The sequence below is a fragment of the Pelodiscus sinensis genome, chromosome 25, assembly GCF_049634645.1.
Source record: "Pelodiscus sinensis isolate JC-2024 chromosome 25, ASM4963464v1, whole genome shotgun sequence".
Classification (NCBI taxonomy): Eukaryota; Metazoa; Chordata; order Testudines; family Trionychidae; genus Pelodiscus; species Pelodiscus sinensis.
Window position 1 is genome coordinate 7,806,970 of NC_134735.1, and position 25,330 is coordinate 7,832,299.

Consider the following 25,330-nt stretch of genomic DNA (forward strand, 5'->3'; position numbering starts at 1 on the left):
CCACAGCTTTTGCATCCCAACCCTCTGGAGCTGCCAGGGACCCAGGAGCCATGGAGACAGGCTGGTCCTGTTATCACACATGTCCTGACCCACCGAGCCTGTGACTGGAGATAGCGATGGCCAGTGAACGAGAGTGCATCGATGCGGCTGAAAACGCCACGCTAGGGCACTCCCCACAGGTTTGCTGTACACACGGGGCCTTTCCTTTCCTTTGGCACATCCAACATCCGCCCTGGCTGGAGGCAGGAGAGGCGATTCTGGGGTCCTAGTGGAGTGTGGCCGGGAGGGTTTTCCTTGGGCCCGTTCAGCCCTGCCTCTCCTGGAAACACTTCCGCCCCTACCATAGAACAGCAACCACCACAACGGGAAGGGAGAGGCCTTTGCTGCTGCCCTACCACGACCATTCACAGCAAATGGGTCCAAGCAAGGGCACGTGGGGGAAAACAGGGCTAATAAGGGAGTGTTAATGAGCTCTGGGGTAGCAGCAGCTGCTCCCTCTTTCCTCCCTCCCCCAACATTCAGACATTCAAAGAGGAATAACCCGAGTTTGCCTCTGCTCCAAAGTGAAGCGCCCGCTCCCCTCCCTCAGCAGGGCGACAAATCGCCTTGTACTGACGGACGAGACGAAAGCAACTCGAAGGTTCGGAGACACGGTTTGTCAAACTTCCGTTCCTCCCCTCCCCTCTCCCCCCTCCCCCCCCCGTGTTGAGCTGCCAGCATTTCTGCTTTCAGAGAGTCGCGACGCTTCCTCCTCCCCCTTCCCCACCTCACGCTCCAATGAAATACCAGACCGAGTGCAGCATTAATAGTAGGGTAGCCTGCCAGGTGCATATTTTGACCAAGCGAATGATAGATGCCAAAACCACAGGTATTTGATGAGGCGTTTCCTGTTATGAAGACATTTTTGTGGGGACTCTTCCTCCCCCCCCCATGTCCTCTTTTGCCCCCCCCCCCTTGGTTTCTCTCTCTCTGCTCCCCCTCGCCCCCTGCCATGGCGGACACTTCTTTGTCAGCGATGATGTATCTCTAGCTTGTGCCGAGCTCTGGCATGAAAAGGCAGGACTGCGTTTGCTCCATGCAGTGTTTGGATTAGCAGGGCCCCTCTCCTCTTGCTTTTCGAAGAGCAGAGAGATGCCTTTAATGGAAAACGCGAAGGACAGAAAAAGCCACAGCCATGTGGTCCCAACTGAGAAGACCCCCCCCCTCCACGGGCGGGGAAGAGGAGGCTGCCAGCAGGGATGGCTGAGTAGCCTACACATTCATATTTGAGACTCACCGGCTCCTCACCACGATCACCTCAGCCCCAGGACCCTTTCAGTTTCACGGCAGACAAACCAAGCCCTGTGCGAGGCAGACCCCCGAAGGCCAAGGGATGGCTCCCCGTGGATGGAGCTGTGCCAAAATACACCAGCTGGGGAGCTGCCCCCAAGATGCAGGCTGCCCTACATGGATGCTAATGCTCTATACTACTAGTCCTTCCCTTCCCCCCCTGCTGTGTCCTGCTCCTGGCTCTCTGAAGGCTCCTTGCCTGAGCGCTGGAAGACAATGCCTGTCGGCACCCCACCTTCCGATTGTTTGTAAAGGGCTTGAGGGTGAAAAGGGGCGGAGCACAGGTCTCACAGTGACCCTGGTGCCCTCCAGCAAAGATCTCCATGCACTAATGCACCATCTCCACATAGGTCCTAGTTATGGAGAAACTGAGGCACAAGGTGGGGCATTCACCTGCCCCAGCTCGAACAGAAAGTCTGTGTGGCAGGATCCAGACTAGAACCCATCTCCCCCCCTTGCTGTCACCACAAGCCTGCCCTTCCCCCTGTTCCTGTCAGCCCCTCACACACAGACCGCACAGCCCTCGCTCTCTCCCCCAGGAGTCGCACCAAGCAGCCACCCAGAGCTGGTTTGCGCAATTCAAAGGCCAGCGCTAGGCGAGGGGCAAGGGACATCTCCAGGGGAGGCCTCCCGCATTACACTTGGTCAGTGGGCACCCTCCCAGTCTAGACAGGTGCCAAAGTCGTGCCTGTCACCCTGGCCTCTGGGCTTCTTGGCCCATGCGGGTGTGCTGAGTCCTAAACCAACATGGGCGAGCTGCGAGTGAGTGGGGAAAGCTGAACTGCTCCTGGAGACCGATGTGGGAGCTCCTGAAAGCTGAGCAGGCACAGAACACTTCCGGCTGCAGTTCCATTCGACCCCTGGCAAGCAGAGCCATTCTGCCCATAGGACCGTTTGGGGCGGCCGCACCAGGCCCTGCGCTTTGGGGAGCTCCATGGCAGCCACCTCAGCCGTCCTATGGATGGGATCTATGACACCCAGGGAGGGCATTACCGGGGGGGAGGCTGGTATGGGGTGACAGCATGGGGTTGGGCCCCCCCCACACACTATGGTGGTGGGAGCTGGAGCGACCCAGCGGCCTGCTCTGCTCCGCTCCACCACCCTCTCCCAGCCCTCTGTGCTCTGCTTCACTGGGCTGGGAGATGGACGGCAGGGCAGAGGGATGTTAAATATCGGTTAACTGAAGAGTCGAGTAACCTCATGAATTCTTATTGGTTACTCGACTGTTCCGTAGTCTCTGGGGACGGGGCTGGCTGCCAGTGCGCTCCGGCCGCACTCCTGGGGAGTCCCCTGCCACTGTATCAGAGGCAGCAGCGCAGGGGGCCAGGCGGGAGCTGGTCTACAAGAAGAGCCAGTTTAAAAACCAGCTCCCCTCGTGGACCAGCTGCCTGTGGCCCCATGCTGCTGCCTCTTATACCGAGGCAGCAGCCCCTGTTCAGGGGGGAGTCTGAGCTCCCAGACCCGGCATGAGCCGGAACTGAGCCAGGCTGCCTGCCCACCTGGCTCCTAATGCACTTTAAATGCAGATCTGCAGCGGGGTAGGTCCCAGACTCAGCCAAGCTGGGACTGAGCCGGGCTGCTGGCCAGCCTGCTAAAAAAAGTACTGGCAAGGAGATCGGGGGGCAGGGGAAGGCATGTAGCCTATAGCATTAACCTACAAACTTTCGCTTACCGGTTAATGGGCTACACTATCACCTCCCTACACAGCAGGCTGGGAGCAGAGCAGACTTTGGGATCACTGGCTCTTGCTGCCGTGATGAGCACAGGGGAGGGAGGCTGATCCTTTCTGCTTCCCTCCCACCCCGGTAATCTTCTGGCTCATGTCACTTGGGGGAGGGGGAAAGGACTTGGAGGGGCAGGAAGAGGTGGGGCTGGGTGGGACTTGGGGGAAGAGGTGGCGTGGGGGCAAGACTGGGCAGAGTAGTGGTGGCCAGAGGCAGGGCCTATGATGGTGGGGGTTGCTGGAGCCCAGCGCCCCGCAGGGACGGCCCTACTGGCAAGATCCTCCCTGCTCCTTAACTCCTTTTAAAATTCCTTCCTGCTAGACAAACGCTGGCTGGAAATAAGGCTCCATTTTTTAAACAGCGAGGGAGTCATGTCATTAGCCATTGGAACAACTCACCAGGGTCAGGGTGGACTTTGCATCGCTGCCCATTTTCACATGGAGACGGGCTGTTTTTCACTCGGAATTATTGTGGGGCAGGTCTCCATGCGGGCGGGGGAGAGGGGAACCAGATGATCACAGTGGGTCCCTCTGGCTTTGGGCTCTATGCAAACACACACACGGACCCTTTCAGAACAGAGCCGGGGAGCCTCAGGTCTTGGAGCTGGATGCAGCCCTCGGCTTGCCTGGATCTGGCCCACTAGGGTCAGGGTCCCCCCCAGCACTGGGGGACCCATGCTGGTACTCCAGTCCCCCTGCTGTCCTCCTGGGGGCCGGAGCACACAAAATCTACTAGGCTGCTCCCACCCCCTTCTTCCAGGCTCTGGTGTGCAAGGGGAATGTGGGGTGTATCTTTCTCCATCTCAGTCAGGGGCCTGCTTCCCACTTGTGTGAGGCCCCCGACTGATTTCTCTGTGGGTCAGAAGCCCCTGACCCAAAAAGGGGGTTTTAGGAGGAGGGTTTGCTTTCCAAGGCACAGTCAATCCCAAAGGTCAGTAGAGACAAAAGGGACATGAACAATTTCCCCCCACTTTTTCCAAAGAGTCATTAATCTTGAAACATCACATCTCTAAAGTGGCCTGGTCTGGATTCTCCAGTGGCTCTCATGGACCCATCCATAATGAGGACTTTTTTTGGCTTTGTTTTTAAATTTCTTTCTTTCTTTTCTTTTTTTTTTCTAGAGAAAGCCAGACAGTTAGTTTAGGTGCCGTTTGGACTGTTGAGAGCTCCGGTCCCAGTGGAGTTTACAAACACGTTGCAGAATGGATAAGACCTTACTTATTATCAATCTGTGATACAGCAGAGTTCAGAGACCTGGATCAGAAGGCTCAGTTGTGCTAGGTATCTTGTATAAACACACAGCGAGAGACAGTCCTCTCGCATGAGGAATTCACAATCGAAAGAGAAAAAGACAAAGGAAACATTATGCACATTTTACAGGTGAAAGACAGAGATTAAAGGATTTGCCCAAGGTATCACAGGAAGCCTGTGTCAGAGCCAGGGACTGCGTCTCAGTCTAATAGCCAGCAGACTTCTGCTGAAGCTATTGTCAGACTCCATGTGCTCTCTAGGATATTGTCATTCTGATTCATGATGCTTAGAATCTCTCTAAACACTCAGGTGGAGCGTGCAAATTCCTCCAGCCAAATCATCCCCAGCAGGCCCTTCTCACCCAGAGATGCTTAGCAAGCCAAAATTGTTCGGTCCAAGGAACATATGAGCATTAGCGCTGAAGCTCGTGGTGTTTATATAGGTTCTGTGGTTGAAACAGCTGGTTTTGCATCACAGAGCCTGGAAAGAATTTATATTTTTAATGCAATGGAAATTTTGCCGAGAACTCTCCCAAAACTTACAAAGAGTTGCTCACGTGTCAGAGAATCTGGACATGAACCTTGGACACTGTCTGGGTCTGGAATCACTAGTTCATTATAACATGAACCAGGTCGGAGGTGCCGTCCTCCACGGGGGTGGGCAGAAAGCCAGGGTGGAGTCCACCTTTGATATTTCTGAGTCCCCCTTCAACATTTCCCCCTCCCCCTCCACACACACAAACTGTCTCTTCAGGACACAGCCTCACTCCTACCTTTGCACACATCTGTTCAAACCAGGGGTTGGGACACTGAGCCAGGCTAGACAGCAAGTTGCTGCAGGTTGCTTCTGACACTACACTTTGACTGGTCTCTGGCACGGGAGAGTCTGCATCCTCTCCGCCCGCCAGCAATGCCCCAAGCGACATGGCTTGCAAGGCACTGGTTTCTGCACGCACCAGTTTCCAGGCTGGAATCTCTTTTGGCTCATGGCCGGAGCAGACAGCAAAAAGCTCAGCACAGAGGGCCTGGTGCTCTCACCAACACAGAGTCAAGATTGCCTGCAGAAGACTGGGACGGAGCTTTGTGTTATTTATTCCACAGTGTGCTTTGTCTGTGGCTCGGGCTGCTTTTCCCATAATCCTCCCCAAACACAAAGGCTACGTCTAGACTGGCATGATTTTCCGCAAATGCTTTTAACGGAAAAGTTTTTTCCGTTAAAAGCATTTGCGGAAAAGAGCGTCTAGATTGGCACGGACGCTTTTCCGCAAAAGCACTTTTTGCGGAAAAGTGTCCGTGCCAATCTAGACGCGGTTTTGCGCAAGAAAGCCCCCAACACCATTTTCACCATCGGGGCTTTTTTGCACAAAACAGTTTTTAGCTGTCTACACTGGCCCTCTTGCGCAAAAACATTTCCGGAAAAGGGCTTTTGCCCGAACTTCAAAACATTTGCACAAGAAGCACTGATTTCGGACAGTAGAACATCAGTGCTTTTGCGCAAAATCAAGCGGCCAGTGTAGACAGCTGGCAAGTTTTTGCGCAAAAGCGAGTGCTTTTGCGGAAAAACTTGCCAGTCTAGACACAGCCAAATATTCTTCACTGGAAAATAAATAAACTTGACTGTTCCTAAAGATGCCTTTCAAATTTTCCCTTCAATGTGAATATTACAGGCAACTTTCAACTTATTATGCAGGAAGGCCACCAAGACTGAATATCTGGGCTGTTTCTATATAGGAGCTAGCTTAGTGGGCAATGCGCTAGCCTAAGACCCAGGCAATCTGGCTTTAATTCCAGCTCTAGTCTCCTCTGCAGTGTAACTTTGGGCATATATCACTTCCCAAGCTGGTGCCTCAGTTTCCCCTCCTGTCACGCTTGTTGATGGTAAGCTCTTTGGGAGCAAGGGCTGACTCACTATGTATCTGTATGGCATTCCGTAGTTGAGGCTTTAAGGCGGGGATGGGGGGCCAGGGGGTCAGTCAGGGGATGGACACAAATAAGAAGCCAAAAAAAAGGAAACCAAAAAAGAAAAACAAACCAAACAAAAAGAACAACCAAACCCTCTCTGGTGTGACCCCCCTTCACACACCAAAACCTGGGGGGGGAAGGGGGAACCCAGGCTAGTAGATTTTGGGTGCTCCAGCCTCGCAGGAGGAATGGTGGGGGCATTGGAGTACCAGCGCGGGCTCCTCAATGCTGGGGGGAGCCCTGAGGCTTGGGGACCGGACCTAGGCAAGCCGGGGGCCGCATCAGGCCTCCAGGCCTTAGGCTTCCCACTCCTGCTTTAAGACGTTACTGTAATAGAAATATCTGCATCATTTGGCCAGGACTATCGGCATTGCTAGGTGACCTCAGCTGTCCGGTATTCTCTGAATTTTTCCCCGGCCAGGAGGCAAAAATGCTGGGCACCTGGCAACCCTACAAACACTCAGCACCCGGCCTCCCCCCCCCCAAACCTTCCCTGGCCCCCAACATCCCCAGCCCCCATGCTTACCTGGTTCCTCAATGCTGCCGGCACAAAATGGCTGCTGGCCAAAAGCCCTAGTGGTTGCCCTCCTAGTTTTTCTTTCCATCCCTTTGGGCGTGTTTCTTAATGGAGCAGTCAAAGGGCCATGGCGTAGCCCATAGGAACAATGGAGTCAGAGTGACGTGAGCCTTCACCACTACGTTGTGTAGCGAAATGTTCCCCGAGAGCCAGGAACAGTTCTGAGCCATGTGGCTTATCTAGGGTTTCCAGATGGTTGAAACAAAAATACTGAACACCCCCTCCCCCCGCAAACAACGGGAAAAAATTCTGTTGAAGGGGGAAATAAAGGGAGGGGGAGACCAAAGGACTTAAGCCAAAAAAAAAAAAAAAAGCAGCATGTCCCAGGGATAGCAACAGGGGAGCGGTTGAGCACTAAGACCGAGGGGAAGCATTGCGTCCCCTAGGTCTTTTGGCCGGCAGCCTTGGGGAACCAGGTAAGCATGGAGGCTGGGGGCGTTGGGGACCAGCGGGGATGCTCGGGTAGGGGAGGCCAGTATTCGCAGGTGTCCGGTATTCTCTGAATTTTTTTTACCGGACAGGAGGCAAAAATACCGGACTGTCCGGGTGAATACCAGACACCTGGCAACCCTACTTCCTCCCCTCGCTGCCACCGCAGGAAATCTCAGCAATTATTTGTCTTCATTTTCATTGATGTTTTCATAGAAAAAAATGATCTTTGCACAAAACTAAAATCCAAAATGGTGCCGTTCGCTCCTGTTTTCCTGTATGGACTGGGCTGCCAGGCCAGCCCACTTCTTCCATGACAGTCCGCTCAGTGAGCAAAGGGGAAGCTGAGCAGGCACATTATAAGTCCCTGGCCTGTTGCCTCTTGGGAGATGTAGTCCAGCTAGGAAGCCTGGCGTAGAGAGGCAAATGGGAGCACAAATCTCTCTGCCTACAACTCCCATGAGACACCACAATACCATTGACTAAAAAAAGTAAAGTGTTTGGATTTGTATTTTACTAAATATCAACATGTATTCATTTTACAAAGAATATTAGTAGAAAACCCGAGTTTCCATCCAAAAACCAGGTTTGATGGAAAATGTTCAGCCCGCCCTAATGCAGAGTCATTCGTGGGCGTGCGGCAATGCCCAGCAAGCGCAGGAAGCACGTGACACATTGATGTAAGGGTGTGTCGCAATCCCCAGCGAGTCACGTAGGGCAGGAGTTTTCAAAGTGTGGGTCATAACCCAGTGCTGGGTTGCAGAATGCAAGGCCCTGAGTTACCGGGCTCAGCCAGGGCTGGCCCAAGCCATTCGTGCACCCCGGGAGTGTGGCGCATGCCCGTCTCCACCCCCACCTGGTCCGGCACCCCCAACAATGGGGCACCCCAAGCAGTAGCCCGGTCAGCCCGTAGCTTGGGCTGGTTCTGGGCTCAGCACCCGCGGACCTGGTGGCCAGCTAAGGCTGGGTCACAACCTGCACTTTGAAAACCCTCGGCCAATCCCTGCCTGTTCTGACACCGCGTTGCGCCCCAGAAGTGGCCAGCAGCAAGTCCGGCTCCTAAGCTGCTCACAGGGCTCTCCAAACAGTCCCTGCCCCGAGCACCGGCTCCGCACTCCCATTGGCCAGAAACCAGACAATGGGAGCTGAGAAGGGTCAGTGCCTGCAGATGAAAGCTGGGAGTAGCTGCTTGCATGTCTCCCACCTAGGAGACGGACCTGTTGCTGGCAGTTTCTGGCGCACAGGGTGGTCAGTGGTGCCAAGGCAGGCAGGCAGCCTGCCTTCACACCCCTGCTGATGAGAAGCCATGGGAGGTAAGCCCCTGCCCCAACTCTGTGCCCCAATCCCCTGCCTCAGCTCTGTATCCCCCAAACCCAGTGTCCTGCACCCTAAATCCCTCATCCATGGTTCCATTTCATAGCCTGCATCACCAGCCCTGATCTTATCCTGAACCCCAACCCTTTACCCTAGCCCACCCCAACCCTTTACTCTAGCCCAGCGGCCTTCCTGCACCATGAACCCCTCATCCCCAGCCCCACCTCACAGCCCTCACACCCGCACCCCAGCCCTCTGCCCCAGCCCTAAGCCCTCCCCTGCACCCTCAAAGCCCTTATCCCCAGCTCCACTGGGTCTCAGGCATCAACAATTTTCATCAATTGGGTCACCAGAAAAAAAAAATTGAAAACCACTGACATAGGGAGATTCATGGTGGAGCATGAGCTGTGGCGGTGCACAGAGTGGCGGGTCCATCGTGACACACGGATGGGTGACATCCCATTAGTGAGAGTGACACAGGGTTGTGCAGTCACACTGGCCAGCCTCGTGACACACGGCTAAGCATGCCAAGAACTGTCTGCGTTGGTTCAAAACCCCAGCCACACTGTTTGCTCTTCCTTCTCCACATTGCAGACACCTGACAGCTTAAAAATGCCCCTCGGCCCCCTGCTCCTCCCCAACCCCGTGCACTGGAGATGGCACTGCGGAAGCAGCGAAGGATCGTGGTCGAAAGGAGGCCGTGCTGAGAGCCAATATATTTGCTAACCACAATAATTCAATGCATCTGCCTTGGCCGGCTCTGCGTCTCACCATTTGACTGAGACAGAGGCTGCCAGCGACTGGGCCTGGCAGTCACGGCAACGCTGGAGCCGGTAAGCTGCTTTGCCATTTGGATCCTGTCACTTTGGAGGAGTTGTTTTAAACGAGATTTCAAACGCGCCGCTTCCTGCCTGCCGGTGGAGACAACAAGAGCCGCAGAGAGGAGTCACCTCACCTGCTCCGCGGGAAACGCAGAGGGAAGCCACACGCACGCCAGCCACCTCCCACGCCCGTAGCCGGGCTGTTCGACGGAGCCTGTTCTCTGAACAGCGCCTTGCCTGACATCAGCTCTGCATTTCCTGATGTGAGGCCAATGATAGCTTGGTGGTTTGAGCATAAACCTCCTAAACTCAGGCTTGTGAGTGCAATCCTTGAGGGGGCCATTTAGGGATCTGGGGCAAATCTGTCTGGGATAGTACTTAGTCCTGGCAGCAGACTGGACTTGATGACCTCTTAAGGTCCCTTCCAGTTCTATAGGATGGGTTACACTTTGTCTGGCAGATGCATGTGTACCTGCCTTCCTTATATGCAACCCTGCATTGAGATCAAAAGCTAAGTGCACCAGCCCACTCAATTAGCCTCATTAACACAGGTGCCACAAGTGATAGGTACCTTCCCCCCCCTTTCTTTTTCTGTTATAAATTCTGGGTTCCCCTTTTTTCTCCACTCAAGCTCATCTGAAGAAGTGGGTTTTGACCACGGCTCATGATACTAAATATATATTTCTGTTAGTCTCTGAAGTGCCATAGGGCTACTCATTGTCATCACCACTTTCCTATTTCTGAAATGACTTGATTTCAGACTGGAACTCTGATAATATTTGGCATGTACGTCTCACATTCCTCCATATGTCATGTGTCCATGTAGATGTGTGCACACGTGCGTGCACGCACGCACACACACACAGTCACACACGCACACAGTGTCATGTGCGTGCGTGTGCGCACACACAGAGTCACACGCACGTGAATGCATGCGTGCATACACACACAGTGACCTTACATTTTCAACCCCTTTAACAAAAAATATTTCATTCATTCTCACAAAACCCACGTGCGGTGAACTTGTCTCCAACTCAGCCCTGCACCAGTGCCTTGCTGACCCAGGCTGCCGTGCAGCCTCCCTCTCCTCCTTCAGACCCTTTGTCTAGACCCTCCTTTGGGCCAGGCTTCAAGTGCCGATCTGAAACACTGAGGCTACGTTGACACTGGCCAGTCTTGCTGTGAGGGCGCATCGGGGTTTCCCCGTCTCCTGCACCCCCCTAGTGGCACGAACAGACTCCACCAGCCAGTAGAAGAGAGGGAGTTTATTGCTTTTCCAGGATACAGCACAGCTCAGATGTAATCTGGTTACAGGGCAGGCTTAAGATGCCTCAGTCCCCCTTGAGATGGGGGAGACTGGGCCCCTAAATTCCAGCCCCTTTCCTTAGGCTGCCTCCTCCATGATTCCAGACAGGAACTCAAAAAACCTCTCTTCCAGCACTGCCCCCCAGCCAGGTGCTGATCTCCGCCTTCCTTCCTTTGTCTCTCCCTGGTAGGCTGAGCCTGGGTATCTTGGCTAATACACATTTGGGAGAGTCAGTGAGAATCTCCCATCACAGCACAGGGGGATCCTGGGTCACAGAGCAGACAGCCCCCCCACTACGCCACACTTGCGCAAGAACATATGCAAATGAGGCACCGCGATGAATATCACCACGCTTCATTTGCATACTTAATGAGCCACCATTTTGTACAAGGGGCTTTTGTGCAAGAGCCGTTCTGCCTGAAAATAAGCCACAGAACAGCTCTTGTGCAAGAGGGGGGTTTTGTGCAAGAAGGAGCAGTTCTTGTGCAAAAGCCCCTTGCGCAAAAATGGCGCCTCATTTGCATATGTGCTCGTGCAAGACTGGCCAGTGTAGACTAGTCTGAGCGATGAGGAAACTGACATAGAAAAGGAACTAACCAGAAGAGGATGCATGGGGAGTGAGTTGCCTGGGTGCAAACAGGACAGCCTGAGGTCAAGGCATCATTTCAAACCTTCTCCCCGATGTCTTCTTTTGGAGACTCCTGTAATGCCTGGATTTTGTGCTGCCCCGCTGCCCGCAGGTGAATTTCACAAGCTCTTTCACCCTGTCCTCCTGGTTTGCATAAGAGCTAACTAGTATCCTTATCGCTGCATCCTCCACTCAGACTAGCTGGATCACTGTCCTCCATGGTTTGTCTGTGAATTGGGACCTAATCCCTCAAACACTGTCACGCCAAGGTAAGAGATGGGGGCCTTCGACTGTCAAACTCCTTAGGACCGGCACTTGTTTCTTTCACTTGCCTAATGCGCCATGTACACCAATGGCTTCTCCGAAATCATAACAGGCAGGCAAATGCCGAGTCCCGCTATACGGATGGGGAAATGGTGACGCGCCTGCCTCTGCTCATTAGCACCAGTGCCTGCACCCTTGCATTGCTGTGACTCCAACGATGTCTATGCATGGGGATCCATCAGTATAAAGCCAGAGTGGGTGGGGGACAAAGTGACTGGCCTAAGGGCACATAGCAAATCAGTGGCAGAGGCAGTGATTCCTTGCTCACAGCTCCCGTTGGCTTCCCTTACTCCTCCCAAAAGGATGTCGGTGCGGCCTGCCCTTAGCATTTGATTTATAGGGCTATACTAGACCAGCTAAATCGAACACCAGATTGAGCTCCGGACCATCAATCTTCCAGTAAGTATCGACATGCCCTAAGAGTGGAGAAAAATGGTACTATGGCGATACTGCCGCAAGCATTTGTAAGTGACAATAGACTCTCTGGCCTACTCCAGGAGTGCTGAAAAGTCTTCCTGCAATGACGAGTAACGGTAGTTCGAATTAGGAGCTTTAATTCGAACCACCTAACCTGTGCCGCGTGTAGCCGCGGGCAGGGGGTTCGAACTACTGGGCATTTAAAAATGGCAGTGCCCAGGAACATGCAAATAAAGCCCAGGATATTTTAATCCCGGGCTTCATTTGCAAGTTCGAATAACTACATTAGCCACCCTAGTTCGAACTAGGTTGGCGGTGTAAACATACCCTAATGGTTTTACCCCTAACGTGGCATTATCGGATCAGATTGTGCCTGCACATAAATCTGAGCCGGATTTAATTCTTTTATGCTCCAGAAAGCCCCACGATATTAAAGCTGCTCCAGAAATCACTTTCCCACAGCATGCCTTCCCGAATTCCCTCCGCCCGGCTGCAGCACTAGGGGAAGCAAGGAACGGGACTACCGAGAGAATGCTCGGGGGGAGGGGGAGTCAATGCATGTTAGCCCCGTGCGTCCACACTAACTTCTGTTGACATGACAATGCTCCGAGAGCCACCCGGGTGGCAGTGTGCTCACGGTTCAGAAACTGCGCTAGAGTTCGTCTCAGAGCACGTACGCATAGAGGCACAGCTGAGAGGCAGAGCTCGACTGTAAGCAGGGGTGGTAAGATTTGAAGCGGATGGCTTGATTCAGAGTGGTAGATGCCAAGGCTAAGTACAGGGAAGCTGCAGCCTGTTTTCCTGAGCCCATTCCAAAGCCACAGCTCCCAGGGTCAGTGCCTGGTGTGAGGAAACAGACCGCCGGGCAGAGCGGCTCAGCATGCTTTCCTTTCCTTCCAGGGGTTTCTTTGCTCTTTGACACAGTCTACTTCATAAACAAACAGAATCACGTTGGTTTGGCCTCCCTGGGATGCAGTGACCATGTTGCTCGGATGGGGCAGTGCTGTTAGAGCAGGTATATTCTTGGGCCGTGCAGCGAGGACACTCGGCGCTTCCAAGAAAGGGAACAGACTCCAGCCGGGTCTTTGCAGGACCTCGGTCCACAAGGAAGCAGCTTAAATTGGAGCTAGAAATAGCTCATAGGGCAGCTTGGTTGCAGCTCGCCTCAGGCAGAGCAAGTGTGTGTTAGTGAACTGGAATGATCTGTAATTCGCACTCCGTGCCCCTACCTGGGAGGAATCCCCTTTTGCAGGAGTCCTTTCTGCAGACCCTGCCTGGCTCACCCCCTCACCAGAGGGCTGGCCCAGTCAGCAGCCCGTGACCCCCAGCACTAAGTGAAACAGGGTTAACCATTCCCTACACACTGCCATCCCTCGCCCTAAAAAGCAAAACTCAACCACCAATCAGGAAGTTGGCTTCAAACAGAGGCATACCTGATGTCCCACCTCTTGCCAGCCGGAGCAGACCAGCCATGAAGTAGAAACCAGTTGGAACTGGCTTTGCTCACTCTCTCCCATCACACAGGACATGCTGCATACTCTGCCAAGCCAACTACAACAGGCTGCCAAAGAGAAATACCTACAGAAGGTTGATCTGGAGCAACAGCTGGTGCCAGACTCTGCAGAACACCTAGCTATTAGCAAGGACTTTCCACATCCCAAACTAAGGACCCCACAACTCCATGACTTAGGGGTTTGGAATGGGAACCATATGAAGAGAGATTAAAAAGACTGGGACTTTTCAGCTTAGAAAAGAGGAGACTAAGGGAGGATATGACAGAGGTCTATAAAATCATGGCAGGTGTGGAGAAAGTGAATAAGGAAAAGTTGTTTACTTTTTCCCATAACATAAGAACTAGGGGTCACCAAATGAAATTAAATAGGTAGCAGGTTTAAAACAAATAAAGGAAGTATTTCTTCATGCAACACACAGTCAACCTGTGGAACTCCTTGCCAGAGGATGTTGCGAAGACCAGGACTTTATCAGGGTTCAAAAAAGAACTAGATAAATTCATGGAGGTTAGGTCGATCGATACTTATTTTCCAGGATGGGTAGGAATGGTGTCCCTAGCCTCTGTTTGTCAGAGACTGGGAATGGGTAACAGGGGCAGGATCACTTGATAATTCCCTGTTCTGTTCTCTCCCTCTGGGGCACCTGGTGTTGGCCACTGTTGGATGACAGGATCCAGGACTAGATGGACCTTTGGTCTGACCCCGTATGGCCGTTCTCATGCTCTTCTCCAGAGGGCTTATCGAAGAGGTACAAGCATTATAGAACTGAACGCAACCCCCGCTCCTCTACTGCAATAGATTCCCAGTCTCCCTGGGCCGCTAAGCACAATACTTAGGAAGCAGAGAAAGTTCAGTCAGGGCTTCCGAAGTATAACACAGAAGGTTAATGGTGGCATCTGTGGCTTTTCCCTAAGGCTGCCGCACCCACTGTGCAGAGACTCTATGGCTGTGTCTATACTACATGGCTCCATCGACGGAGCCATGTAGATGAGGGTTATAGGCAAAGGGAAATGAAGTGGCGATTTAAATAATTGCCGCTTCATTTAAATTTACATGGCTGCCGCGCTGAGCCGACAAACAGCTGATCAGCTGTTTGCCCGCTCAGCGCGCTAGTCTGGACGCTCCCCTGCCGACATCAAAGCCCTTTGTCGGCAGCCCCGTTATTCCTCGTGGGATGAGGTTTACTGGGGCTGCCGACAAAGGGCTTTGATGTCGGCAGGGGAGCGTCCAGACTAGCGCGCTGAGCGGACAAACAGCTGATCAGCTGTTTGTCGGCTCAGCGCGGCAGCCATGTAAATTTAAATGAAGCGGCAATTATTTAAATCGCCGCTTCATTTCCCTTTGCCAAAACAACAAATCTACATGGCTCCGTCGACGGAGCCATGTAGTTTAGACGTACCCTATAAGAACAGGGCCCAGAGAAGAAAGTGTCCTGTGGGAATGGAGAAGATGGCACCACCGACAAGCTTCGTAATAAAACATCAAGGTCCAAGAGTACAACACTCTCCTGAGGTAAACGCCCATAAGTTCACTCAAGTTCTATCAGGGATGCATTTGGAACCCCGAGGATCCCTATTGCTGTTAGCCGTATTGCAATAGCACCTCGCTAGCTCTGGCCAAGTGCACCCAGGGAGTGTCTACACTGCAGCCTCACCGTGAAATAAGCTATGAAATTTGCACTACGCAAATCGTGTCGCTGATTGCGAGGTGCTTTCGAAATAAAGCGCTGTTCCAACACGCCCCTTAATCCTTGTGGAATGGTTGGTTACAGGGACGCCGAAATAACGTGCCCGTTATTTCGAAATCTATTTAGAAATAACAGCTGCTTTAAAGACGCGGAATAGCTATTTTGGGGATACTTCCGGTACCCAGAAATAGCTCCGCAGTGTAGACGTAGCTCCACAGGGTGCAACTGAGCCTGCATTGCAGAACCGCAGGGGAGGAGAAGAAAGAGAGGCAGAGAAAGGAAAAGGGACTAGGGCCAAGTCACACAACAGGTCAGTTTACTAATTACTCATTTAGTGCCTTGTCATTCATGGTCCAATTGGAGTTTTGGTCTTTGGTGAAAGGGAGCACCCTTCCTGGTCCCTCCCCCCCATCCTCATCACAACTAAAATGAACCAAGACAATCATGACAGACTCGTCAGACATATCCCCCCTTTTTTTTTGTCTAAGAAAATCCTCCATTAAAATTTTGCTATGCTCTAGATCAGTGGTCTCCAACCTTTTTACACCCAAGATCACTTTTTAAATGTCAGGGCAAGCCAAGTTCTACCCCATTCCTTTCCCAAGACTCCACCCCTTCCTTGAGGCCCCGCCCCCTCCATTCCCCTCCTCTCCATCACTTGCTGTTGCCAGCCCTTACTCACTCTCACTGGGTTGAGACAGGAGGTGCGGGCTCTTGGGTGGGAATGAGGCATTTGGGTGTGGGAAGGAGTGAGAAGTGCAAGCTTTGGGAGGGAATTTGGGTGCAGGAGGTGGTGGAGAAAGGGATCCTGGCTCAGGGAGGGGGCTCCAGGCTGAAGAGTGTTGGGGTCAGATGGAGGGTTGGGGTGCTGAGCAAGCCACAGTCTTGTGGATGTGGGGGTGCAGGAGTTTTGGTTGGGGTGTCTGAGGAGCTCAGGGCAGGGGGGTTGAGAGTATGATGGGCTCAGGGCACAGATCTGCAGTGTGTAGATAGTGCAGGAGTGTTGTGGCAGAAGACTGCGGATGTGGGGGTGCAGGTGTTTGGGGATGTGAGGGGCTCAAGGCAGGGGGTTCATGTGTATGACAGGCTTAGGGTTGGGGTTTGTGGGGGGTGCAGGAATGTTATGATGCTGTGGCCAGATGGGGACTTGTTGGTCAGGCGTCATTTAAAAAAAATACTAAGTCCAACACAAAATGTTTCAGCAGTGTCTTTAATTATGGGAGGGGCAGGGAACCTGTTTTGGGTCAGGAGCCACTGACCCACAGAAAAATCAGTCGGGGACCACACAAGCAAGATACAAAAAAACAACCCCTCCATAACCCCCCAAGCCTCATTGATGTGGCCCCAACTGAGACACCTCACTCCCCTGGTGCTCCAGCCGCATGGTGGGGTTAGGGGGGTAGGTGGGACTGAGGTTCAAGGCCTTAGGCCAGATTAACTCTTCTGGGGTTCCAGGGTTAGTGTAATTTGCAGGCCCCTCTACACTCTGAGGTAGGGCCAAAAATGAGGGATCCAGTGACTGGGATAGGAAGGGGGTGCAGAATCGGGGTGGAAAATACAATACAGGAGCAAGCTGGGTGTAGGTGTCTGGCCAGGAAGGAGGGGGCAGAAGCAGGGTGCTGGTGTGTGTTTGGCCAGCGGGTAAGGGCAGAGTGCTGGATGGGGGTCTAGCCAAGGGTCAGGGTGCTGGTGGGAATCTGGCCAGGAGGCAGGGCCAGGGTGCTGGTGGGGGGCTGGCCAGAGGACAGAGTGCTGGACGGTGTCTGGCCAGGGGGCAGGGCCGAGTCGGTGTCTCAGGAAGCACCCGATGTGGTGGGGTGGGGAGGAGCAGCGCTTGCTACCTGAGACACTGGATCTGGCACAGAGCTGCGGGACTTCCCCCTCCATGCCACAGGAAGCAGACCCTAGCTCCATTTTTGCAGGAGGTTGTAGCACCAGCATGGGCTCCTAGTTGGGGATGGGGGGAAACATAGGGGAGCTGGGAACACCTCGCGATCGACTGGCCGTGCCCCTGCAATCAACCAGTTGATCGCGATCGACTGGTTGGTGACCACAGCTCTAGAGGCACATTGTGGGAGGGAGGCTAGATGCCACAGTGAAAACTACTGTTGATAAGATCAGGAAAGCCATAATTGGCCATTTTCATATGCAACGTACTCTGGCTGTTCACGGTCTGAGTAACCTTCTTTGCTCGTTATTCTTTTTCAGTTGTCTTCAAGCATGGCCTCATGTTATGAGAAACAAATCACATTTCTACACTGTACATTTCTACCATGTTCATTACGGTATCATCTGAGCAGCATACTTGGAAAAAGAGGCTGACCTATGTTAAGGATAAATATTGGCCCTTTGATGGGACTTGTAGGAAGGAGAATATTCTCTGTGTGTTGTAGCTTTGGCATCTCTCTCATTCATAGTAAAGCAATTCCAGTGATTTAAATGGATAGCAACTCAATTGCATGTAATAATTTGCTTGCTAATCATACCTCTGGGTGGGGGGAAATGGTGAAATAGATCCACTGAACAATGTAAGCGCAAAACAGATGTGAACACTGACCAATCAGCTGGTTGGGTATGGCTCATGAGCTCTTGCATCCTATGGAGCCAAAACCGAATGAATTGGGAAAGGCCATGAAATCCAAAAGGTAACTTTCATTTCTTGATGGATCATATATTTTAAATAGCCAGTGATTGTTGGGCAAGAGCTCTCTGTAGGAATGATTCCAGTCTCGTGTCTGTCACAAGATTTAAAACACATCCGTCACTATCGAGTAATTTTATTATCTGGGCACAAACCTCAGAGTTCTCCCTTCGCTGTTTGCAAGAATTTTTATGGTGATTCTGATTAATAATACAAAGCCGTCAGTAATGGCATCTGTAAACCATCTGTCTTCTCAAAAGGCCCTTCATATTAATCCAGAGGATGGAAAACTCTCTGTACACTAACAGCCTCAGGTGACTGTGGAGAACTGTCAATACATGTGCCACGAAGCCTTCAACTGCTTTATTAGTTTTGGAGTTATTAGCGCACAGTTTCAAAACCAGGATCTTCCAGCTCTTTACAGTTGTCATTAGCATTGGAGACGCCTCCTTCAGATGCTTCCAGCACAAAGTGTTACCAGAAGCTGCCTCTTGCATCTCCAGTAAATTTAGAGCAATGTTGATCCGGCAGTGTTTTCTTCCCGATGTAGCATTATTTTCGGAGTTCCAAGTTTTAAATTTGCTGTGTCCTATGTTTAGCTATTTTTCCAGGCACGGGCTTTCTTGTCATTTGGGTTTTTCTGTTGCTCTTCTGGCCACAAGAGGCAACAAATTTGAGAACTGCTCCAAGAACTGATTCTCATGTAGAAAAAGCCAAGGTACATAATCTTAGCTTCCCAACTCTTTGATGGTGAAGACGGTGGACTGGAAAGGGAAACTTTTTTTCAATGTTTATTCTGCCGCTCATTTCATTTTAATGTCATAGGTTGAAAATCCCCTGATTTCATTCCTCCTTTCCTCTTCCCCCGCCCCCTTTAGTTCCAATATTTAAATAATATCACTGCCAGGTGATTTAAAGTAATTGGGACAGTTAATTTTACAGCTGTCAAGAGAGCCTTGCTGGCATGTTCTTCCTTTTAACTGACAGTTTCCTGTTCTTTTGGGGTTTCTTTAGCCGCTGCCTTGAAGTCAAATGTCTGTAACGAGCTTGGCTGAGGCTTCCAGACTGGTCTCTCCACTGTGCGAGTCATTTTCTAACTCCACTCATGACTTTCCAGACACATTGGCTGTTAATCTGCTTGTAGATATGTAAATTCCCCAGGAGTCCATAAATCATTTTTCAGCTATTTGGATAAAGTTACGAGTTTCAGACTGAACTCCCAAGCAATTTAAGCTGAGCAGCATGTGTCTGGAATTGTCTCATGTGCAAACAGCCACCCTCTTCTGAGTCAAATCCTTCCTTTAAAATACATTTAATCCATGAAGACTTTCAACAATAATCCACTAGAGAAATGGATCTTTACTGGGGGGGTTTAAATTATAATTTTGGAGCTTGGCCTTCCAGCTGAGCTAATGCTGGGTCTGTCTGGGATAGTCCACCTTGCTAGGACTACCCTCATGCATAAGTGCTACTCAGTGCAAGTAAGGGGGGCAGAATCAGGCCTTTAGACTGTTAATTCCTGGGAGGAGAGATTATGGGAGAAATCCAGACCGTGCACAAGCCAATGGGAGGTTTCTTGCCACCGCCTCCAGTGATATAAATTCACCCCAGTGCAGTGACTTCAGTGATATAGAAACATAGAATCATAGAACACTAGAACTGGGAGGCACCTCAAGAAGTCATCAAGTCCAGTCCTCTGCCCTCACGGCAGGACCAAGCACCATCTAGATCATCCCTGAGAGAGGTCTATCCAAACCGCTCTTAAATATCTCCAGGGATGAAGATTCCACAACCTCCCTAGGCAATTTACTCCAGTGTTTATCCACCCTGACAAGTAGGAATTTGTTCTACTTTTCAGGAATTTTTTCTACAATGTCCCACCTGAATCTTTCTTGCTGAAATTTCAGCCCATTGCTTCTTGTCGTATCCTCAGGAGTTAAGATTTATTTTTCTCCCTCCTCCTTGAAACACCTTTTAGGTACTTGAAAGCTTTTATCATGTCCCCTCTCAGTCTTCTCTTTTGTGGGACTCAAAAGTGGTGTCTAGGCCTCATGTGAACTCTCTGCACGAAAGAAAGTTTCACCCTCTGCCTCGCAATGAGGTTTAGGATCTGTGCATTTGGGGCTGGTCCCCACCTCTCTGATGGGGCCCCCACTTGTAACAATCTGCTTTTCCAAACTGGGGAAAGCCTTATGATTCCAGCTTCCCACCCACGCAACAGAGAGCTGAATCATGGCCCATGGGCTCTTGTGCTCTTACATGAGACTAGCTGGAGATCTGAACTGCAATCATAAGAACAGAGGAACAGCCAGACTGGGTCAGACCAAAGGTCCATCTAGCCCAGTGCCCTGTCTTCCAACAGTGGCCAATGCCAGATGCCCCAGAGGGAATGAACAGAACAGGGAACCACCAAGTGATCCCCCACTCTGTCACTCATTCCCAGCCCTGACAAACAGAGGCTACGGGCATCATTCCTACTCACCCTGGCTAATAGCCATGGATGGAGCTAACCTCCATGAATTTTTTAGTCTTTTTTTGAATGCTGTTAAAGTCTTGGTCTTCACAACATCCTCTGGCAAGGAGTTCCACAGGTTGACTGTGTGTTGTGTGAAGAAATACTGCCTTCTTGTTTGTTTTCAGCCTATTCATTTCATTAATTTCTAATTCTCGTGTTATGGGAACAAGTAAACAACTTTTCCTTATTCACCTTTTTCACACTAGTCATGATTTTATAGACCACTATCATATGCCTCCTTAGTCTCTTCTTTTCTAAGCTGAAAAGTCCCAATATTTTTAACCTTTCCTCATACGGCAGCTGTTACAAACCCTTAATCATTTTGTTGCCTTTTTCTGAACTTTTTTCAATTGAAGATGTCTTTTTTGAGACGAACCAACCACAATTGCATGCAGTATTTAAGATGCGGGTGTACCATGGATTCATATAGAGGCAATAAGATATTCTCTGTCTTATTCTCTATCTCTTTTTAAATTGTTCCTAACTTTCTATTTGCTTTTTTGACTGCTGCTTCACACTGAATGGCTGTTTTCAGAGAACTATCCACAATGACTCCAAGATCTCTCTAGTTCTAATCATATCGTACGTATAGTTAGGATTATGTTTTTCAATATGCATTACTTTGCATATATCAACATTAAAATTCCTTTGTCATTTTTTTGCCCAGTCACCTAATTTTGTGAGATCTTTTTGGAGCTCAGCACAGTCTGCTTTGGACTTCACTATCTTGAGCAGTTTAGTATCATCTGCAAATTTTGCCACCTCACTGTTTGCCCCTTTCTCCAGATCATTTATGAATATGTTGAATAGGACAGGACTCCGCTAGTTACCTCTCTCCATTCTGAAATCTGACCATTTATTCCTACCCTTTGTTTCCTAACTTTTAACTAGTTATCAGTCCATGAGAAGCCATTCCCTTCTATCCCATGACAGCTTACTTTACTTAAAAGACCCTTTGGTGAGGGACCCTGTCAAAGGTTTTCCACTTGTCCAAATGGGTATGTCTACACTACAAAGTTAATTCGAACTAACAGACGTTAGTTCAAATTAACTTTGATGGGCGCTACACATACAAACCGCTAGTTCGAACTTAATTCGAACTAGTGGAGCGCTTAATTTGAACTAGGTAAACCTCATTCTACGAGGACTAACGCCTAGTTCGAATTAAGGGCTGTGTAGCCACTTAATTCGAACTAGTGGGAGGCTAGCCCCCCCCAGCTTTCCCTGGTGGCCACTCTGGGCACCACCAGGGAAACTCTTCTGCCCGCCTCCCAGCCACGGAGCCCTTAAAGGGGCACAGTCTGGCTACGGAGCCCATGCCAGGTGCAAGCCTGCCAGCACCCAGCCAGCAGACCCTGCACCTGGCACGCCACAAACCAGCCACCCGCTGCCACCCAGCCCTCCGCCTCTTCCTGGGACCAGGCTGGCAGCTCCCAGGAGCCTGCCCAGGGCCGCAAGAGGCGGGCGCCCACCTGGTCTAGTGCGGAGATCGTGGACCTCATCCATGGCCTCCGCTCTAGGCACAGGAAAGTGGCTGTCTAGGGCAGGATAGCTGCCAGCGTGGCCACCCAGGAGCAGGTTTGCATGAAAATCAAGGTGGTCCAGTGAGACCCCCGACCCTGAGCCCTGAGCTTAGAACATAAGAATGGCCGTACTGGGTCAGACCAAAGGTCCATCAAGCCCAGTAGCCTGTCTGCCGACAGCGGCCAACACCAGCTACCCCAGAGGGGATGGACCGAAGACAATGACCAAGCCATTTGTCTCGTGCCATCCATCTCCAGCCTTCCAAAACAGAGGCCAGGGACACCATTTCTATCCCCTGACTAATACCACTCCATGGACCCAGCCTCCATGAATTTATCTAACTTCTCATTAAACTCTGTTATAGTTCTAGCCTTCACAGCCTCCTGCAGCAAGGAGTTCCACAGGTTGACTATTTGCTTTGTGAAGAAGAACTTTCTGTTCTTAGTTTGAAGCCTGCTACCCATTCATTTCATTTGGTGTCCTCTAGTCCTTCTATTATGGGAACTAATGAACTTTTCTTTATGCACCCTCTCCACACCACTCGTGCTTTTATAGACCTCTATCATATCCCCCCTCCATCTCCTCTTTTCTAAGCTGAGAAGTCCCAGTCTTTTTAGCCTCTCTTCATATGGGACCTGTTCCAAACCCCTGATCATTTTAGTTGCCCTTCCCTCTCCCACCCTCTCTCTTCCCCTCTCCCACCTCCTTTTCCCAGTCTCCCCGAGTTTTGTTCAATAAAGAGAGTTTCTGTTTTTGAACACGTGTGTCCTTTATTTTGTACATCAGGAAGGGGGGCTAGGAAGAGGTAAGTGGAAGGAGGTGAGGGAGGAATGGGGTACGCGCCCCCGATGGGGAGGACTGGGGTGGCTCTGCGGGCTCCTCGGGGTGGAAGCTTTCCTGCAGCCCTCTGATTGACCCCGCCCCCGGATGGCAGCCTGCGGCAAGTGCAGCCGGGCTGATGGCTGAGTGCTGTGATGTGCCGAGTGTGGGCATTCAGGGCACTCCAAGTCAGGACTGTTTTGCTGTCCCTCATCGAGTTAGACAAGCGAGCGGGGAACCCCTGAGAACTGTCTGTCCGGGGTGGGGGTTGGGTCCCTTTAAGCACAGCCCTCGGCTAGCCTGAGACAGCAGCTCCACGCTCTAAGTCCTAATCTGATGCACTGCCGGCACTGCTTCCAGCCAACCTTAACCTCGGTTCAGGGTGCACTCAATGTGGACATGCTAGTTCGAATTAGCAAAACGGTAATTCGAACTAGTTTTTAGGTCTAGATGCACTAGTTCGAATTAGCTTAGTTCGAATTAACTAATTCGAATTAAGTCAGTTCGAATTAGTGCTGTAGTGTAGACATACCCCATGCTTGTTGGCCCCCTCAAAGAATTCTAGTAGATTCGTGAGGTGTGATTTCACTTTACCGAAATTATGTTGTCTTTTTTTCCAACAAATTATGTTCATCTATGGGTATGTCTAGACTACAGGCTTTTGTCCACAGAATCTTTGTCGACAGAATACTGTTGACAAAGCTTCTGTCGACAAAGAGCGTCTAGACTACATCCAGTTCTGTTGACAAAGCAAGCTGCTTTGTCGACATGAGAGTGTAAACGCAAAGGACAGTGTAGATGCAATAACGCCTTCTATTGACAGAACTCTGTCGGAAAAGGCGTTATTCCTCGTAGAATGAGGTTTACCGTCGTCGACAAAACTGCTGAGTTCTGTCAACATTATGTCGATAGAACTTGGCAGTAGTGTAGATGCAGGTATAGTTTTGATTTAAATAATCCCCGCTTCATTAAAATAAAAATGGCCACCACGCTGTGCTGACAATCAGCTGATCCGGAACAGCGCGGCAGTCTAGACATGGCGCAGTCGACAAGGGAAGCCTTTGTCGACCACTCCTGTAAACCTCGTTTCATGGAGCGGTCGACAAAGGCTTCCCTTGTCGACCGCGCCGCATCTAGACTGCCGCGCTGTGCTGGATCAGCTGATTGTCGGTACAGCGCAGCGGCCATTTTTATTTTAATGAAGCGGGGATTATTTAAATCCCTGCTTCATTGACTATGTTGAGTAAACTACTTTACATGGCTCCGTCAATGGAACCACATAGTCTAGACACACCCTTAGTGTTTCCGCAATTTCATATCTGCGCCCTTTCAGAACTCTTGGCTGAATGCCAACTACAATCACATGTTTGTAAGCAGGTAAGACCCAGATTTTTCAAGTTCTTTAGACTCCTGCATCAGTTAGGCATTGCCATGCTGAGCACAGCAATACCTAAGTAGCATAAGATCTGGTCCAAAGATATTCATGTTGCAAAATACAAAATTAGCAGGCCAAGGTAATTTCATGCTTTCTTCGCCCCACTGATTGACACATACTGGACCAAATTCGGCACTGACTGTAATTAATAAGATAAAAGAGGATATAAGAATTGGCCCACTCAATTCAGCATGCAGTACAGAAACCAGGAATTACTACTGGCTCGGGGGAAATGTATTTACAGGTGAACTCACAGATGAGGTATTTACAGTGGGACTCAGCATTTTGTTATAGGCTGGTGAGACTCCATCCAAGGCTGCCTGGCAGCTAGCACGGGTCTGATATATAAAAAAAACAGTGCCCCGGAAGGGGGAAATGAGCTGTGACATTGGTCATGTAGGTCAGTGGTCCCAATCTGGGGCCCACAGACCCCTGGGGGTCCGTAAGAGCATTGCATGTGGTCCGCAGAAAGTTTTTAAAAGTAAGGATCTGGCCCACTGTGGTGGGCCTGATCCTGACTTTTCTTTTCCTTTTCTTCTCCCCCCCTTCCCAGAGTGTGGTGGAGGGACTGGGGGGCGGGGGAAGCAGCAGCCGTGTGTGCCAGGATGCAGCTTGCTTTTGATCCTGTTCTCCGGAAGCTAAGGGAGCATGGGGAAAGTGCTTGCATGCCATGCATGCCTCTCACGCCTGGCTGGTGTGTGAGAGGCATGCACAGGATGCAAGCATCTTCCCCTCGTTCTCTTCGCACCTGGGGAATGGGATCAAAAGCAAGCCACGATCCAGAGCGCATGGCTGCTGCCTCGCCCCCTACTCTCCCGAAGTTCTGCCCTTGAGGAGCTGGCAGCTCCACAGCTCCCTTTGGCCATGAGAGCCTCCTCACTCTGTGGAGGGGCAGGGGATGAAGGGGCCAGGAGCTGAGGAAGCAGTGTGGGCAGCCGATGGGATCTAAGAAGCTCCATGCCCTGCAGTTTGCACTTCCCTCCGCCCACGCTGAAGCTGACAAGCTGTGACTGTATCTGGAGTCAGCTTAGAAACGGGTCTGTCACTTTTAACCATTTTTTTCTCTTTTTTGAATACGTCACCCCGCTCTAACCATTGAAAGCTAGTAGAGTGGTGGG

At 51.0% G+C, this 25,330-nt stretch overlaps 1 protein-coding gene across 6 annotated transcripts in view; it reads right to left on the reverse strand.

Moving 5' to 3' along the window:
• COL8A2 (collagen type VIII alpha 2 chain) overlaps positions 1-25,330 on the reverse strand; it is a 188,584-nt gene that overhangs the window by 91,240 nt on the left and 72,014 nt on the right. The window contains exon 1 of one of the 6 annotated variants that reach the window (XM_075909160.1): positions 6,791-7,565. The exons of the other annotated variants lie outside the window; for them this stretch is intronic. The gene's annotated coding sequence lies outside the window, so the exon portion shown is untranslated. Of the gene's footprint in view, positions 1-6,790; positions 7,566-25,330 lie in introns of those variants that run through there. 6 annotated transcript variants of the gene reach the window in all.